Source organism: Melanerpes formicivorus, unplaced genomic scaffold (genome assembly GCF_026170545.1).
Source record: "Melanerpes formicivorus ecotype bairdi unplaced genomic scaffold, bMelFor1.0.p_v2 SCAF_2, whole genome shotgun sequence".
Lineage (NCBI taxonomy): Eukaryota > Metazoa > Chordata > Aves > Piciformes > Picidae > Melanerpes > Melanerpes formicivorus.
The window spans coordinates 15,525,537-15,531,402 of record NW_027142354.1 but is presented as its reverse complement, the minus strand read 5'-3'; positions in this window follow the sequence as shown (position 1 = coordinate 15,531,402).

Sequence of the window (5,866 nt, the reverse complement as noted above, 5' to 3'; positions counted from 1 at the left end):
AATATTTGAGTTTCATCACTTATGTTGCAGCTAAATAGATGTTTATGCATGTATTTTTATATATGCACATTTTATATATATTTATATAGTAAAATATATATATATTACTTTTTTTCATTTTCTGTTGAAAATTCCATTTTTCTGTCATTTCATTTAGTTAGCAGGATGTCCTCATAGTCATACAGTCATCACCATTCTAAGAGGTTTTACATCTCACTTTTAAGTGGCATAAGATAGGCACTCAGAAATATCTGGCACATTGTTTTGCACTCCACAGGCGTGTTATTTGGTGAACAAGAAGAGTGTAGAATACACCAGAAATGCACATGAACAATCATGCAACATCATTAACATGTAGCAGTCTGCCATGCTCACATACAGCAACCTCACAAAACTGAAGTACATTAGAATAGAATAGAATAGAATAGAATAGAATAGAATAGAATAGAATAGGAGTAGAATAGAATAGAGTAGAATAGAATAGAATAGAATAGAATAGAATAGAATAGAATAGAATAGAATAGAATAGAATAGAATAGAATAGAATAGAATAGAGTAGAATAGAATAGAATAGAATAGAATAGAATAGAATAGAATAGACCAGACCAGACCAGACCAGGTTGGAAGAGACCTCCAAGATCATCGCGTCCAACCTATCATCCAACACCACCCAATGGCTATTCGAAGTCTTAAGAAATATTAAAGTCATAATTTCATGACTAGTCAGAAGTTGATCAGCTTTCACAGAAATTACAAAATTAATTCAAACCTTTGTTTCTTCTGTATTTAGAGTGGAATGAAGCTCACAGCCAAAATGAATATGATTTATCAACAGTCTAATAATGTTAGAGACATTTTGGTTTCTACAGTCCAATAATTAATTGAGTGACATAACAGTAAATATTTTAAGCAGTAGTAATGTCGTTAAAGCCTTGATGGCCTAAGGATATGAGCAACCAAATTTTATTACCAGAACATGAGTAAAAATAAGTGAAGTTCCTTGTTTTCCCAGAAGGCTTGAATGTTCATTGATAATGCTTTGCAGTAAGTGGCATATTATTACACAACTTCTCCATGTGCATTGGAAGCCTTTAATAAAAATGTTTGTTTCTTGTATATTTGCCACATACTGTTGATCAACATGCTATGCCATAAATTAATAGCTTAGCTTTGAAAAGTGCCATGCAGTCCACTGATGCCTACACAACCGGCTCAAAGGCTCTCGGATTAATTACCTGACTGCTTTATAGACTGTTTTATATCTTTTGTTTTAAAAAATGGAAAAATACCAATAGTTCCTTATTTTAAAAAGTTAATTGATTTTGATTCAAACCACACACATCTCTCCTGTGCTGAGAGCTCTCTGTAGGGGAGCCTACAGTGAGCTACAGCCAAGATTCTGGCTCCAGCAACAGAAAGACACGGTGAGCAGAGGGAAATTCTCCTTTTCCATCTTTTGGCCAATAAAGGCTTCCCAGGCTCTTTCCTATTAAATTAATCAGCCTGGACACATGCCTAGGCATTGGAATAAGCTTGCCTGTACTGCTAAACCCAGAGGCAGGGTATCATAGAATCATCATAGAATGGCCTAGGCTGGAAGAGACCTTTTGAGATCATCTAATCCAACCTCCCTGCCATGGGCAGAGATGCCTCTCACCCAGACCAGGTAGCTCAAGGCCCCATTCAACCTGGCCTTGAAAATCTCTAGGGAAGGGGAATCCAAAACCTGTCTGGACAATCCATTCCAGAATCTCACCACCTTTGTAGTGAAGAATTTCTTCCTGGCATCCAGTTACTGTAAATAACTGTTTTTATAAATGCCCCTCTTACATTAAATGTGTGACAGAACAGCAACTTGCTGGGACATGACTGGAAGTCTCCCATTTATTATTTATTCCCACTGTTTCTTGACTTTCATTTGGTTGTTAATTCATGAAGGATTTTTCCCTCTATATCATTATACTTTGGTTTCTTTAAGAGCCTTTGGTGTAAGAACAGCATCCAACAGGTTTTTCAGAACAGATGCACACTGCTGGATTAGGTTTTTCACCATGCTTCTCAGCTCCTCCAATGAATTCTGAAATGCTGGGTCAATTCCTCATTCTGTTACCTTGCCATCTATATCCATCCTGCTCTTCCACCTACCTGGCTTACTGAAAACTTAGAATTACTCACCAGTCATTCCCCTTTCCTCAGGCTCTTGTTTAAAAAAAACAATTATGAGATTCCCAAGTGTCATGTATTATTTTATTTCTAAAGTAATTTTTAATGTGCATAAGACAACAGCTCAGTTCTTTTAGAACCCTCGAGTGAGTAACATCTGGCTCTTACTATTTGATCTAATTAGAAAAACTGACTTATTCTAAGCCACTTCAACAGACACTTCATTTTGAGAAACCACTTCAGGCTTCTCTATGGAGGATGCAACAAGGAGACTCTCCTAACTTCCTCTGTAATAATTCTCATGTGAAGGATTGACACATTCATTTTCCATCCTGTCTTTTACTTCCCACATATTTATTGGACCCTTGGCAGCCTACATTTACTCTAGGTCTGAATATGTTTTTATATTACCAACATATAATGGGAGTAACCAAAAAAAGCTAAATCTATTGCAAAAAAAAAGCTGACTGATCTATGATCACTGCATCACTTGGAGAAATAGCACAAATAACAGAGAAGTAACAATATACCCAGAGTTCCCTTCAAAACACCATTTCTCTGATTCTGTGATTGCATAATACAGCACAAAGGCCTCTGTGACCTTTTGGATATAGAAGAAAGCAAATGTGCTAGATTAATGGCCTAGCTTTATGTCCAGTCTGCACACACATTTCCCTGTGAATAGAAGTGAGTGGCCCCAAATCAGCAGCTGCTGAGCACACTGCTCTCAGCCATTCCCAGCCTGCATAAGCCCCCAGAAAAGTGTAACAACACAAAGCAAGGTAATGCAAAACCACATAGATCACAAAGTTCCATTTGTTTCATAGACACCATCTAACCAGAAAATAAGTGAGCATAGAGACATAGTAAACCATGTGTTTGTGTCAAGAAAGGATGAGGAGGCAACATGAGAGAAATCGCAGTAGGTTCAGTTTCCAAACACAGTTTTATATGTAGTAGGCAGCCACAACAGGTCAGCCCTCTGGGCTTCAACAGTGGAGGATGGTCTGAACTGTGATGCCACTTTGGTCAGCACTGACAATTCATACTCTCCAGCCTTTAATCTTCCAATTTTGTTGCTTTGGAAGAGTTGAAACCCTACATCCCTACATAGGAGTTTACATCTTCACATACCCACTATGTGAGTTTACAACTTGCCTGATGCACTGTCTACCACCAGGACAGGAAGCAGTGATAGTCTTTTCATGAACCATGAGAAGTTACACAGACACTGTGCAGCTCCCCAAGACAATACAGTTGACCTCTGGGATGTAAAGCTATCTGCAGCCTCCTGAAGTCCCACATTAAAGTGACTCATTAGGTTAAGGGCAGGATATAGTGTTTTCTTCAGATGAGGATCTTCACAACCATTTCATGCTCCTGCTCTCTCAAAATTTGCCAGACGGATCAGCACAGTAGATACACACAAACCTGTACTCAGTTTTTAATGTTGCATCAAATTCATTCCATTGCACCAAACTTACCTTTAGTGTTAGCTGAAGAAAGAAGATTTTTTTTTAACTTGTTGGACAATTCAGCAAAAGCTTTGGAGGGATTTTGTAATACCAGGCTAAATTTGTAAGTGAAGTGTTAGTGAGGAATATAAAAGTAGTACAGCTAATGATGAATGACAGATATTTATTGTATATTACTCCCACTAATCACTTCTAATTCAATAGTCATTTCTGGGGTACATATAAATTTGTGCATACCCACAGATTCACAGCTTAATATACTCAGAAGTTTTTTTGCTTCATAACACCTTTTAGATAGCATTTTATTTCACTGTTCTTTTCATCATAAACTTTGAGGAAAAAAGTCATGCTTCTCTTTCATTATCTCTGTGAAAAGCCCAGCAACAGGCATCAAATACATTAATAGAAACTATGCATTTAAAATGAACAATCCTTTATAGAAAGAAATAGGACTGGAAAGAAAAGCATTACACAATAAGAAGAAGAATGCTGCTGTGCTGGGGAAGAAGCAGGAGCAGGTTCACTGAGCTTATACCAGTTAGGAGGTAATACAGCAATGCAGAGGCAGTCAAGTTAAAGAGAAAGGGATGAGGGAGAAGCATGAGGAAGTCTTAGTAAAATAGGCTGTGGAGATAATACACCTGTGTAACATTTAAAACTTACTCCATTATATGTAATCCTGATTTCATTCAATTTTCTTGCATAATAGATTTATGTATACTGCTCTGTCTGGTCTGTTTTTCTCACTCCTAGACTGTATTTTATTGTTGCTACATGTTTGTCAGAGATTTGTTGAAGTTCTGCTGTGGTTACCTAAAATCTGCTGCTACTAGTGACTGGCATTAGTACTTTAAAACCAAAACACTAAATTTTCTTTCAGATGGTGTTTTGCTTACGCCTTGCAGGCAAATTCACCAATCCAGATCTTTGAAGGCCAAAATCAAATACCATAACCTTTTATTTAGACTCTGTAGAAAAACATTTTGCTAGTCTTTTGCCAAGTCTGAATAACCCCACAGCATGATGTGCTATCATTAGGAGCTTCATCTGAACAGAGATGAGGTTCAGCCTCATTAGATACTGTTGCAAAATCTTTCTACTTCTCTGGATATATTAAATAAAGCACTTTGCACTTACCCCCCATAAGACATGGTCTCCAAATTTCCATTCATTGTGTATCACTGCCAACTTGCCTGCTAATAGCAGTGTGTCTGTGCTGGTGTAGAAATGAGATCAGTACCTAATGTTTCAGATGCATGACAATTCAGAAATGTATTCATACAATTGTCCCTATCCTTCCTGAAAAAATACATATTTATGCAGGAGCATGTCCATATAAAGATTATAAACTCCACAGGCCTTATTCACTTTATTCAGGATCATACCAGGAGCTCTTACTCATTTAACTCTTTGCTTTTATCTATAAATATGTCATATTTACTTTATTTCAGCAGTATTTCTGTTCCCAGATCTGTGATTTTGTATCTGCCTTTATTAAGACATACAAGGTGCAAATGATTCTCCCTTAGCAAACTCGACCATCAAAATTCAATAAAATAATGAGCAAATGTACATTTGAACATGAAACTGAAGAAAACCCTTCAATCTCCCAAAAAACAACTTGAGAAAATGAAGTAGTGATTTTTATTTTGTCATCTCTATTATCTATTCACATTCAAATACTAAATTCCTGTCTGGGGAAGGGTCTAGAACACAAGTCTTATGAAGAACAGCTGAAGGAAGTGGGGTTGTTTATTCTGGAGAAATAGAGGTCCAAGAGAGACCTTATCACTTTCCACAACCACCTGAAATGAGATAGTAACAAAGTGGGTGTCAATCTCTTCTCCCAAGTAACAAGTGATATGGTAAGAGGAAGCAGCCTCAAATTTCACCAGAGGAATTTTAGGTTGGAGGAATTTTTGGTTGGATGTTAGGAAAAATTTCTTCACCAGAAGGATTATCAAGCATTGGAACAGGCTGTGCAAGGAAGCTGTGGAGTCACCATCCCAGGAGATATTTAAAATGTGGCTAGCAGGTTGAAGGAACTGATTCTCCCCCTTTATTCTGCTCTGGTGAGACTCCACCTGGTGTACAATGTCCAGCTCTGGAGCCCTATGTCCAGCTCTGGAATCCTCAGACCCTCATCACAGGAAAGACATTGATCTCCTGGAGCAGATCCAGAGAAGAGACATGGAAGTGATCAGTGGGCTGGAGTACCTCCCCTGTGA